At 44.2% G+C, this 12,372-nt stretch overlaps 1 protein-coding gene across 3 annotated transcripts in view; it reads left to right on the top strand.

The window, feature by feature from the left end:
• LOC126263645 (pro-resilin-like) overlaps nt 1–12,372 on the top strand; it is a 221,864-nt gene that overhangs the window by 191,251 nt on the left and 18,241 nt on the right. The gene's annotated exons all lie outside the window — the stretch shown is intronic.

Below are 12,372 nucleotides of genomic sequence, written 5' to 3'. Positions count from 1 at the left end.
CTGAGGCGAAAAAAGTCATGGAATATCTTCTAACGTCGTGTCGTACCTGCTTTTGCCCGGCATAGTGCAGCAGCTCAACAGGTAGTAGGGAGTCCACCGGGGAAATATTGACCCTTGATGCGACTACTGCCGTCCACAACTGTGAAAGTGTAGTTAGTGCAGGACGTTGAACAGGAACTGACTGCATCTTGTGCCCCATATGTGATCGATGGGACTTACGTCGGGCATCTGGGTGGCCAAAGCATTCGCTCGAATTGTCCAGAATGTTCATCAAACCAGTCGTGAACGACTGTGGTCCGGTAACGTGACACCTTTGTTTGGGAATGTGAAGTCCATAGGCGGCTGAAAATGGTCTCAATGTAGTCAAGCATATTTTCAGTCAATGATCGGTTCAGTTGGACCAAGGGACCCAGTCCATTCCATGTAAGCACGGACCACACCATTATGGAGCCAAGATCAGTTTTTACAGCCTTTCTGACAACCTGTGTCCATCTTCGTGGGGTCTGCACCACAATCGAATGCTACCATTAGCTCTTACCAACTGAAAACAGGACTCATCTGACCAAGCAACTGTTTTCCAGTCACCTAGGATTCAACCAATATGGTCACGAGCCCAGGAGAGGTTTTGCAGACTCTGTCGTGCTATTGGCAAACGCACTCGCGTTGATCGTCTATCATAGCCTTTTAACGCCATATTTCGCCGCACTGTCCTGAGATGTACGCTAGTCTTACGTCCCATACGGATTTCTGTGGCTATTTAACGCAGTGTTGCTTACCTGTTAGCGCTGAGAAGCAAATGCCGCTGCTGTCAGTCCTTAAGCGATGCTCGTTGGCAACTGCGTTGTCCGTGGTGAGAGGTAATACCCGAACTTTGGTATTCTCTACACACTCCTGACACTGTGGATCTGGGAGTAGTGAATTCCCTAACAATATCGAAAATGGAATGTCCCATTCGCCTAGCTCCGACTACCTTGCCGCGTTCAGAGTCTGTTAATTCCGTTTTCACATGAATCACCTCAGTACAAATGACATCTCCGCCAATGCACTGCCCATTTATACCTTGTGTACGTGATACATCTCATTGTAATCTGCAGCGAACGTTCAAAGAGTTTGACAGTCAAATGTAGCGTACAGAAAGCACAATAAGAATTAATTTCATTTTATCAAACCACTTTATGGAATGTTTGGACTGGTTCAGCCTTTCCTAATAACATTTTGCTCCCAGATTTTGTTTCTCTATACCTTGTATCGTTGAAAGTCTTCTTACACGTGTGTGCGTCATAGTCACACTGCGCGTACTTATGAAGCCCATAGCAAGGAAAGCGCGTGGAATCCCAATTAGCGAGGCATAATTTGGTACCAGTAACAGCTACTTAGGAGCATGAATTAATTGTACGTGAGCCGATGCTAAGCGCTGCCGCTCGCTCTCCTCGCTCAGCCGCCTGATTCATTAGAATTAACACCCAATTTTCGACCCTGCGGCTGCCGGAGCAAGTCACGACCGCGCGCGGCAGTAAATATGAAAGCTGCCCCGACTCTGCACACGTTGGCCGGCGCGCCATCTCCGATCACTTTGGCGGGCGGTGACGCAAGCGTTGCGGCGCGTCACACGCGGAGGAAGCCCCCGTTCCCACAATTAGGCGGCAAAGTGGACGGCATTGCCCCGCATGGCGAAACGGGCTTTGAATTTCTCTACCCCTCATTAGCTGCTCGCGCAGAAGCGAACACCGCCGAGGAAAGTTACGCCTTCAATCACTGTGCTGTAACTTCAGCATTTAGAGTAGGTCGCATAAATGATCTGAGAACCAATTGCACCCACAGCCTTGAAGCAACATCTATTACAGTACGTACTATGTCAGCTCGATTTCGGATGTTAAATTGAGCAGTTCTGACAAGTAACCCATTGAGTGAGAGGTTTTAAATCCAATCTTTATTAAAGCTCATTTGGAAGTGTCGTGTTAACTATTATGAGATGAAAAGTATTAAGTGGTGACGACTTACCACGTGCATCAGGAGGACGACAGATGCAGAGGTCAGCCTCCAATGGGATGCATCTTTTACACTTCACAAAATGGACATCGTCGATATTCAAGATGCGTTCAGAACAAACCATGAATGAAAAATCGTGCATCACAGTGATCACAAAGATTCGCACCACCGAAATCGAAGGTGAACTTCTTGCGAGTTACAAACCGTGGAGGACGTTCCGCTAGGTATGCACTCTTAAAGAATGCGTATAGATTCATATTGGCTTAACGTGATCATGAGAACTAATAGAATGTGATTCCACACAGCCGAATTCGGAACAGTTTGTCGTCCAACATATCGTGAAACAGGCTATCCTTTAAGGAGTTGCTGCAGAACCTGCAATAATATGTTCTATAGGTATCGGGAAAAAAAATCCGAAGGCTGAATTTGTCCATTGGTTCCAGAAGGTATGACTGGCAATGTCACATGTTATCCAGGAGGGATAGTTTGGTATGGAGCATAATTTTTATACGAAAACCAGGGATCACCAAAAAAAAGTTATTTTGACGAGCTATTGGCCAAAAGCAGCTGTAGTTCTCTTACGCCCTTTTTCCCACTTTGCTTGTTGTGATGTAAATAGTCCCTATTGCTCTTCGAAGGTAACATACACGAGAAAGAATCGTAGGTGGCATAGCACTTCCAACTTCTCGCAGCACAATACATAGGCCTAACTTCCCAGCCAATTTACCATCCACATTAACAGTCGGCATAATTATACACGAATGCATTAAGGTTCAAATGGTTCAAATGGCTCTGAGCACTATGCGACTTAACTTCTGAGGTCATAGGTCGCCTAGAACTTAGAACTAATTAAACCTAACTAACCTAAAGCCATCACACACATCCATGCCCGAGGCAGGATTAGAACCTGCGACCGGAGCGGTCGCTCGGCTCCAGACTGCAGCGCCCAGAACCGCACGGCCACTCCGGCCGGCAATGCATTAAGGCATTGATGTTAGCTGATCTTGATGTAACTCCGTTAGCACTTATAACTTCCAGGGTTCCTTTCATACGTATTTCCTCTTCAAATCGCGACTGGTCGGAGGTGAAAACAAATTCCTTGCTGAAAGATGCGATAGATTTGTTTATCTCGCCTACCTCTTTCGGATCGATTACGCAGTTTGCTATCCATCGTCAAGCTGGCGCTTTGTTTGAAGTTTCGTTATCTTACGTCTTCAGTTTTGTAGTACCGTTCTCCTGAAGTTATGCAACGATTTATCGCTATCCTTCAAGCCACTGCAATCTATGTCGCACGCCGTTTGATATGCTTGACGTAGTAGGCCACTATCATTCACATCCTTGAAACGCGCAAAAGACCAGTATTTACAACAAGTACGCCTTGTCCTTCTGTAATATCCGTAGTTTATCATATACACTACACGACCATATTTCTGCAGATCTATTCCAAATCCGTTCATAATTGTTTTTCCGCTGTGCTGCGGATGATCTTCCACGTGCATAAGTATATAGTAACTGCTCCTTGGACAAAGGTTGTCCATTACTATGTTTCACTGGAGACAGTATTTTTGGCTCTTTGTCCAACAAGGATGAAGAAATACATGGCTCGTCGCCTGTTTCAAATCGCTTTCACTTGTTAAGCACGTGTCGTCATCAGTGTACTCCTCATGTACATTGTACGCACAGTCGAGAGTATACACACCACCACACATTCCTCGACTCACCTTGCAGAAACGCTAATATTTCATCTTCCACTTCTTTTTCACTCTGAGAAATTGCTTGGTTTCCTTTCTGACGATAAGTCAACTTCGGCAACTGTTGTTGTAGACATAACGCAATGTCTGCTTTGTTTAGCGTTGCCATTACTGTAGCACTTTGCTTGCTGAGTTTAGCTTCAGCATGAATGATACTTTCCTGCGTACCACAAGAACTGCAATCTGGCGCTCTCTTTTCGTCCCACTTGATTAAATCATCGTTTGTTCTAGCATCAATGCCGTATTCCCCGTTTCTGTTTGGCGTTCCATTTACCGTTTGTTCTTTCATTTCTTAGCACAAGTCGATTTTTGCCGCTCCATTTTTCTTCATTCTCGTTATATGTCTGTCTACTGTATTGGGTACGGCTGGATAACACTTTATTTTTATCGACTAAATATTAGTGTTGCAGGTAACTTGTGTCAATACTGTCGACATAGGTCAACACAGTAATGTTACATGGTAATTCCTCGGTTGAGTGACCAAAATTTATTGCGCAAAAGGGAAAAATGGAAACTGTTTCAGATTCACGCAAGTACATGTAACAACATATGTTTAAGAATCAGGAACCTAAACCATAATTTCACTTCACATTATCTGGCCAATGAAGTTGCGTATCAAAACTTAATCTGAAATTGAAGGTACGGAAGGATTGAAATACCAAACACACAGCAATACTGTTTCCAAACGAGGATTTTTCTCCTTGACATCAACTTCTACATGGAATTCGAAACTATTAAGGACAAAGTTATACAGATGGTTGAGGATGCTAAACTGTGAAACTTGGGGTAAGGAAATAAGAGCTGAGAATGAATATTTACTTTTATTGATATAAAAGAATTATATTCTTACAGAAACAGTTTTAGTTCATACTGAAGAGACGGTCGCCAGTATTAATGGATGGATTTTTTTTTTTTTTTCAAATTCTCTCGAATATCTCAATTGCCTACCACATTATCATCAGCTTGTACAAACACGTAATGTAAAAAATCCATAGGGGTGAGACTTTTTATTGGGTCATCAGTCTTCTGACTGGTTTGATGCGGACCACCATAAATTTCTCTCCTGTGCCAACCTCTTCATCTCAGAGTAGCACTTGCAACCTACGTCCTCAATTATTTTCTGGGTGTATTCCAATCCCTGTCTTCCTCTACAGCTTTTGCCATCTACAGCTTCCTCTAGTACCATGGGAAGTCATTCCTTCATCTCTTGACAGATGGACTGTCATCCTGTGCGTTCACCTATCAGTCTTTTCCACATGTTCCTTTCCTCTTTAGATTTTGCGCAGAAGCTTCTCGTTCCTTAGCTTACGAGTCCACCTAATTTTCAACATTCGTCTGTAGCACCACATCTCAGATGCTTCCATTCTTTCCTATACAGGTTTTCTCACTGTCCATATTTCCCGCTACCATCTAGTGCTGTACTCCACATGTAAATTCTCAGAAATTTCTTCCTCAAATTAAGGAGGGAGACAAGGTGATCGAAATAGCTGTGGGACACGACCTGTTCAAGGAACGACAGACAGTAATATCGAAGTGGATGTAGTACCGTCGAGTTAAAACCACAAGCTCTCGAGCCCAGAAATACAAGTGGATAAAGTCTCTAAAGTCTATGTCAGCACATCTCGAATGAACACTAGGCAACGTGCACCACTCATATTGGGCGGTGCTAGGAAGACCCCGTTAGTTGATGTCGTACAGTTCCAGACCACAGACTGATAACGAATCATTGACATTAATCTGAGACGACTGCTGAGAATGAGACGTGGCTGTTGTGGCTGTTGAAACACCATCACAACGACAAGAGGCATCATCCGTTAACGAACTGTAGTAACTTCGGCACTGCAGTACTGTGCTGGGTAATGCATTAACTGAAGTAAAGTCTGGGTTCCAAATCTGTTGATTCCAGTGCTGGGGGAACATTTTAATGATAAGCTGTAATTTCTGCTCAGCCTGTAGTGTTCTACCGTAATCTTCCAAGCGCACATTTCGCAGGGAAGTTGACATGCGGATGACCCAGTTTTTCGTAAGCTTCTATTCGTGGATATAAATTACTTCTCGCAATTATCCTACCTGTTGCGAAACATTTCGGCTCCCTGGCATTATATTCCGCTGCACCGCACATTAAATGCGTGTTCGTAACTTCATGTAAAGGATAAATACTTCGACAATCAATAGTGAACTGTAAACAATATTGAGTTCCACCGTGAATATATCACAGATGGTTATGTATTGTTTTTCAGCGAAGCTTCACCAACATCGAAGTGAGTAGGTGTTGTATGTTATGAAGGATTAACATTCGGACTATGCGAACCAGACGCTACAGTTCCTTTTAGACTCATACCACTTTAACTATTCATTTCTGATGATTCATCCTGTATCTTAAAATATCCTCAATTGTCTCCATAGCTCTGGCTCTAATGTCTTGGGGCTCCTTGTACGTCCTTGTGGAAAATGTAAACAGAAACGAGCAGGTTATTTCGCACCTATGATTGGCTAGCATATACTCAATAAATATTGTTTTTCTAATAATGTTTGGAAATTTTGTTCAGTTGATACATTCCAGATGATAATATCTGTCGTGAGTGTGATCCTTGGATACGTGGTACCTCCACGGAGCACTCCTTTTCCAGTTATACCTTTCAGCTTCATAATACGATAGACGGCACAAACAGGTAAAAATCGTCCTATAGCTCTGTTACGATTAAAGTTCAAAGATATGTCTGTTAAAATATTTAAAATACGATTTTCTGAAAGAGGATGTGGAATGGCCGTGGTCTAACTTACCACATGACAATTGTTTCCAATATTCATCTCCTCCACAACGTGTAAATAAATTATCCTTATCGCCCTAGCACAAACCAAGGCGACGTCATGCTCACAATACTAGACTCTGAACGTTACGTCCTTTCAAGGTGTCATTTTCAGATCTCGGGACTAGAGTAATATGTTTACACCGTACATCTCAGTAGTTTCTTATGTAAGGGTAACGATTAAATCATCCACCAATGTAATGTGGTCGCCCAAGCTATCAATAATCCCCTTATATGCTTTATACGTGAAATGTAGAACGTCAAAACATAACTTTTTCTAATTTTCAAATTTACTGTGTAGGGCTAACTGACGTTGCATTTCTCATATGATGAAATATTTTATGGGCCACACACACCTTTCATGCCCTTAAACGCTGTATTCTCTGAAATGGATTTCCAAATCGCCCGCGCCCCAAGACATACAGTATGCGATGAAATCTGTTTCCCTTGGAAAAGGGCACCACGCATTTAGAATAATACTGTGAGGTGTGCTATGTACGATGATTTTAAGTATAATGAACACTAAGACACCCTTCTGTAATACCTACTTAACGAACAGTGACGAAATGTACCACCCTACATTAGATAATCGCTTTCTCCTCTATGACTAGTACCTGGTGACGGACCATCACCAAGGAACAGTACTCAAGAAGCGGTCGGAAGAGGGTGTTGCAAACGATTCTCCACTTTCTTTGGATTATTCCAGTAAATCTTGTTCTGGCTTCTCATCCTACAAGTAATCGTTCAATTTTACGTCGCTCCCGACACATAGCCATAGACACTTCAAGACTGTTGCTCTTCTACTGGTTATCACCAGTTTTATACTTAGAAAATAACGACTGCTATCCTGTATCTATGTGAAATACTTTACATCGGACTGAGTGTCTAGTGACATTCTGGTACCAAGCGTCGATACTCTGCTAGGCTTACTGCAACGCTTCCGTTTTCTGGCGATGGGACTTTGTGATACACAGCAACATCATCCAAGAACAACTTAACGGATTTTCCGATACTATTCATCACATGATTTATGTCTATAGCGAACGGTGACGGTCCAATAATTATCCATTGTGCGCCGGAAGTTGCTATGACTTCTGACAATTTATACCCGTTAAGAATGGCTTTCAGAGAGGTACCTGCTAAGTAAGCTTCAATCCATTCACAAATGTGAAACGATATTCTGTAAGCTACTATTTTGTTTGTTAGGCGACCATGTGTACCCTTAGCGAACTTCTTGCATCAACCTGGGCGTCTTTTATTTACTGGCTTCAGAATTTTATTGACTAGCAGAGCTAGCTCAAGTTCACAACGCCTATCTTAATTGCTACGAAGCAGGTATTTGGTTCCCGAGAAATATAAAATGCGAGAACAAAACATATACACATATTAATGTCAACGATATAAGCCTATAGCTACACGCCTTTTTCCAGTTTCCTGGGACGCTTCGTTGTTCCAGCGACTTATGATCAACTGCTGAAAGATAAGGAGAAAGTGGTCTTTCATGATCTGTAGCTAACAGCTAACAGTTCTTGTCAGTCCAAGTTCCGTTCCCTCTATTGTCTGATTTTCTTTAGTTTTTTCTCCTTCCGTGGTCATGTATGCCGGTGGACGAGGGGGTCCAATACGCAATGTACCACTTTTTTTTTGTGAAAGCAAGTTGGTGTTAATCAGGATTCCACACAACCATATTATTTCCCACTCTTTTGGCTACAAAACCCTATTTTTCAACCTAGTCTCCATTCAGTGTGACTGCCTTACTGCTGATTACTGGGAGGGCTTGCGCGTCCGCATAGTACCACTCTACTGGTCAAATTCGACGTCAACGTCACTCTGCATCAGTAACCTCCCCATCAACAGAAGGTGCAAGATCCGGGCAGAAGAGTGGATGACGAAGAACAATCCAATAACGTTTTGTGTGCACTACCATTACAGACGTCCAGTTGTCCAGCGAGGTCCTTGATTATGATCCGTCTATTACGTACAGTGAGAGTGTCCGCACGTTCCAACGATGGGGGAGTCACAGCTGTGTGCGGCTGGCAGGCTCGTGAGAGGTCGGACATGTTTGCGCGTCCTTGTTGCGATGATTACAGACGGCTCGCCCAATGACTCTCCGTGCTTTTGTTCACTGTTAGGTCTTATGAGACGTTCTGCAAGCGCCTATGAATATCTGCGATGTTCTGGTTTTCCGCGAAAAGAAATTCAGTGACAGCTCTCTGCTTGGAACACACCTCCACTACAGACACCGCTTTTAAGATGCGAAGTATCAAAATTCACGAACTATACGGGCTGAAGCGAGAATATTCCACTACGTCTCACAGCAAGTTCTACATTTTTTCAACCGAAGGTGGCCGAGTAAAAGAGTAGTAACGGCGCTCGTAAGTATTTCGGCTTCAGTATGACGATGAAAGAAGGAAGTTGACGCGTCCAACGAAGCATAGGTTCAAAGGGAACTTCCTTCTTAAGGGAAAGAACAGTTATTGGCGGCCAGTTTCCCATACAACTTCAATATCAGTAAATTTCCTACCAATGACCTACTTAAATTCTGTGTCCAATTCGCCGATCCGCTTAGCTTTATTTTTAGGTGGTATTCTTCTCATCTCAAGACAAATGCTATGTGAAATGCCCACATACTCAGTAGTTGGGCTGGCCGCGGTGACCGAGCTGTTCTAGGCGCTTCAGTCCAGAACCGCGCGACTGCTACGGTCGCAGGTTCGAATCCTGCCTCGGTCATGGATGTGTGTGATGTCCTTAGGTTAGTTAGGTTTAACTAGTTCTACGTTCTAGGGGACTGATGACCTCAGATGTTAAGTCCCATAGTGCTCAGACCCATTTGAGCCAGCAGTCGAACAATGAGCATGCAATTGGAATTCACTTTGCACAATTCACTGTTGGCACACATTTCTTTCCCTGCCCTGACGATTACAGCTGCACAGTGGTCATTCGGCGGCGGGATGAATCGTTTATTGTGTAGTTTGAAGGTGAGGGGGGGAGAGCGGGGGGGGGGGAGGAAAGAAAAGGGAAAGAACTAATGATATAAGCTGCATTGAGACTTTATGAGGAATCAGGGGCGACGAGTGAAAAAGAACAGCTCGGCCACCGCTGCCGGCCCAACTGCTGAGTATGTGGGGATTTCACATAGCACCAACTATTCGCACTACTCGTCTTTCGGACATGTCTGAAAGAACAGACACCACACATTCATACAAAAATATAGGAATTGAAGTAGTTTTCTAATATAACGATTGGTCATACACTCCTGGAAATGGAAAAAAGAACACATTGACACCGGTGTGTCAGACCCACCATACTTGCTCCGGACACTGCGAGAGGGCTGTACAAGCAATGATCACACGCACGGCACAGCGGACACACCAGGAACCGCGGTGTTGGCCGTCGAATGGCGCTAGCTGCGCAGCATTTGTGCACCGCCGCCGTCAGTGTCAGCCAGTTTGCCGTGGCATACGGAGCTCCATCGCAGTCTTTAACACTGGTAGCATGCCGCGACAGCGTGGACGTGAACCGTATGTGCAGTTGACGGACTTTGAGCGAGGGCGTATAGTGGGCATGCGGGAGGCCGGGTGGACGTACCGCCGAATTGCTCAACACGTGGGGCGTGAGGTCTCCACAGTACATCGATGTTGTCGCCAGTGGTCGGCGGAAGGCGCACGTGCCCGTCGACCTGGGACCGGACCGCAGCGACGCACGGATGCACGCCAAGACCGTAGGATCCTACGCAGTGCCGTAGGGGACCGCACCGCCACTTCCCGGCAAATTAGGGACACTTTTGCTCCTGGGGTATCGGCGAGGACCTTTCGCAACCGTCTCCATGAAGCTGGGCTACGGTCCCGCACACCGTTAGGCCGTCTTCCGCTCACGCCCCAACATCGTGCAGCCCGCCTCCAGTGGTGTCGCGACAGGCGTGAATGGAGGGACGAATGGAGACGTGTCGTCTTCAGCGATGAGAGTTGCTTCTGTCTTGGTGCCAATGATGGTCGTATGCGTGTTTGGCGCCGTGCAGGTGAGCGCCACAAACAGGACTGCATACGACCGAGGCACACAGGGCCAACACCCGGCATCATGGTGTGGGGAGCGATCTCCTACACTGGCCGTACACCACTGGTGATCGTCGAGGGGACACTGAATAGTGCACGGTACATCCAAACCGTCATCGAACCCATCGTTCTATCATTCCGAGACCGGCAAGGGAACTTGCTGTTCCAACAGGACAATGCACGTCCGCATGTATCCCGTGCCACCCAACGTGCTCTAGAAGGTGTAAGTCAACTACCCTGGCCAGCAAGATCTCCGGATCTGTCCCCCATTGAGCATGTTTGGGACTGGATGAAGCGTCGTCTCACGCGGTCTGCACGTCCAGCACGAACTCTGGTCCAACTGAGGCGCCAGGTGGAAATGGCATGGCAAGCCGTTCCACAGGACTACATCCAGCATCTCTACGATCGTCTCCATGGGAGAATAGCAGCCTGCATTGCTGCGAAAGGTGGATATACACTGTACTAGTGCCGACATTGTGCATGCTCTGTTGCCTGTGTCTATGTGCCTGTGGTTCTGTCAGTGTGATCATGTGATGTATCTGACCCCAGGAATGTGTCAATAAAGTTTCCCCTTCCTGGGACAATGAATTCACGGTGTTCTTATTTCAATTTCCAGGAGTGTATATTTACACAACGAGACAAACAATGAAGAAGGTGAAAACATTTCATACTAGCATTTGGCAGCAAGCTCAAAAGATTGTTTTATTCAACTAGTTGTGTGCCGTACAAGAACTTTCGTTATTAGCTGTAGCTGAATATATTTCCACAATCCTTAGATATTTTGATATCACGCCACGATGCTACGACCTCACACAGGAAATGTGTGGTAGCAACCGCTCAGTTTGTTAAAGATTCGACGGATCTAAACCATACTATTCACTTTTATTTCAAAATGTGTAAGTTTCATTTTAGATTTGGTAGTAATACAGTGATCTTACACGAAGTACAAAATAAACAAGTTTATTAGCGTTGTCACTTTCGGCAACAGCTGGATAAATATTCGTAAATAAACAATACGCCTTTTCCCGTGTTGCAGTCTTTATATTCATTTATTATTCTACACACGTTTTAGCATTACAATAGACGCGTGAAAAGCAACTAACAATTGCTGGAGACTTCTTTCGTTTAAATGGCGAAACAAGCCAGAATAGGCGTTATGTTTAAGCGACGTTTTTTAAAAAACGATTACACATGTAAAATATCTGCGATATACTATAATTCAAACTAAGTAATATTATTAGGAGGAGTTTGTGAATAATTTATGAATGGTTAGGTACGTTAATTGCAGACAGGGAAACAATTGTAGGCAATGAAGCAATTCGTTTGATAATTTTCGTTTTTTAAGAGTTAACTAACACGCAATGAAGATGTCTCCCAAACAAGGTCCAAAACGTTTGTGGGATGATAAATATCATGAGAAGAAAGACGAAGATTTTTACATAAATGTACATTCATAAAAACCTTTTTCGCCAAGACAGAATTGAGCCAAAATTTTATAATTGTTTTTAACGATTTAGCAGTTGTATTGGTCACATTAACTACAGACAGGAAAAAAAAATTAATCAATATCTTACACGAGTTTTCAAATGCTCATCCTTTGCTGCACCTATAATTCACATGCAGAGGTCAGAGGTAGCTATTATTAGACGTTACAACGTTTAAGTAGATGCTACTTAATATTTGTGGACGGTTATAACGGAAAGCTTTGAACCAATTCACCACGAAAGTAATGGCTGTTGTATCAGGGCTATTATAAAGGAACCATGAGGC

Source organism: Schistocerca nitens, chromosome 6 (genome assembly GCF_023898315.1).
Source record: "Schistocerca nitens isolate TAMUIC-IGC-003100 chromosome 6, iqSchNite1.1, whole genome shotgun sequence".
NCBI classification, from domain to species: domain Eukaryota; kingdom Metazoa; phylum Arthropoda; class Insecta; order Orthoptera; family Acrididae; genus Schistocerca; species Schistocerca nitens.
Note: the sequence above shows the minus strand (reverse complement) of the source record. Positions and strands in the feature narration are given on the sequence as shown.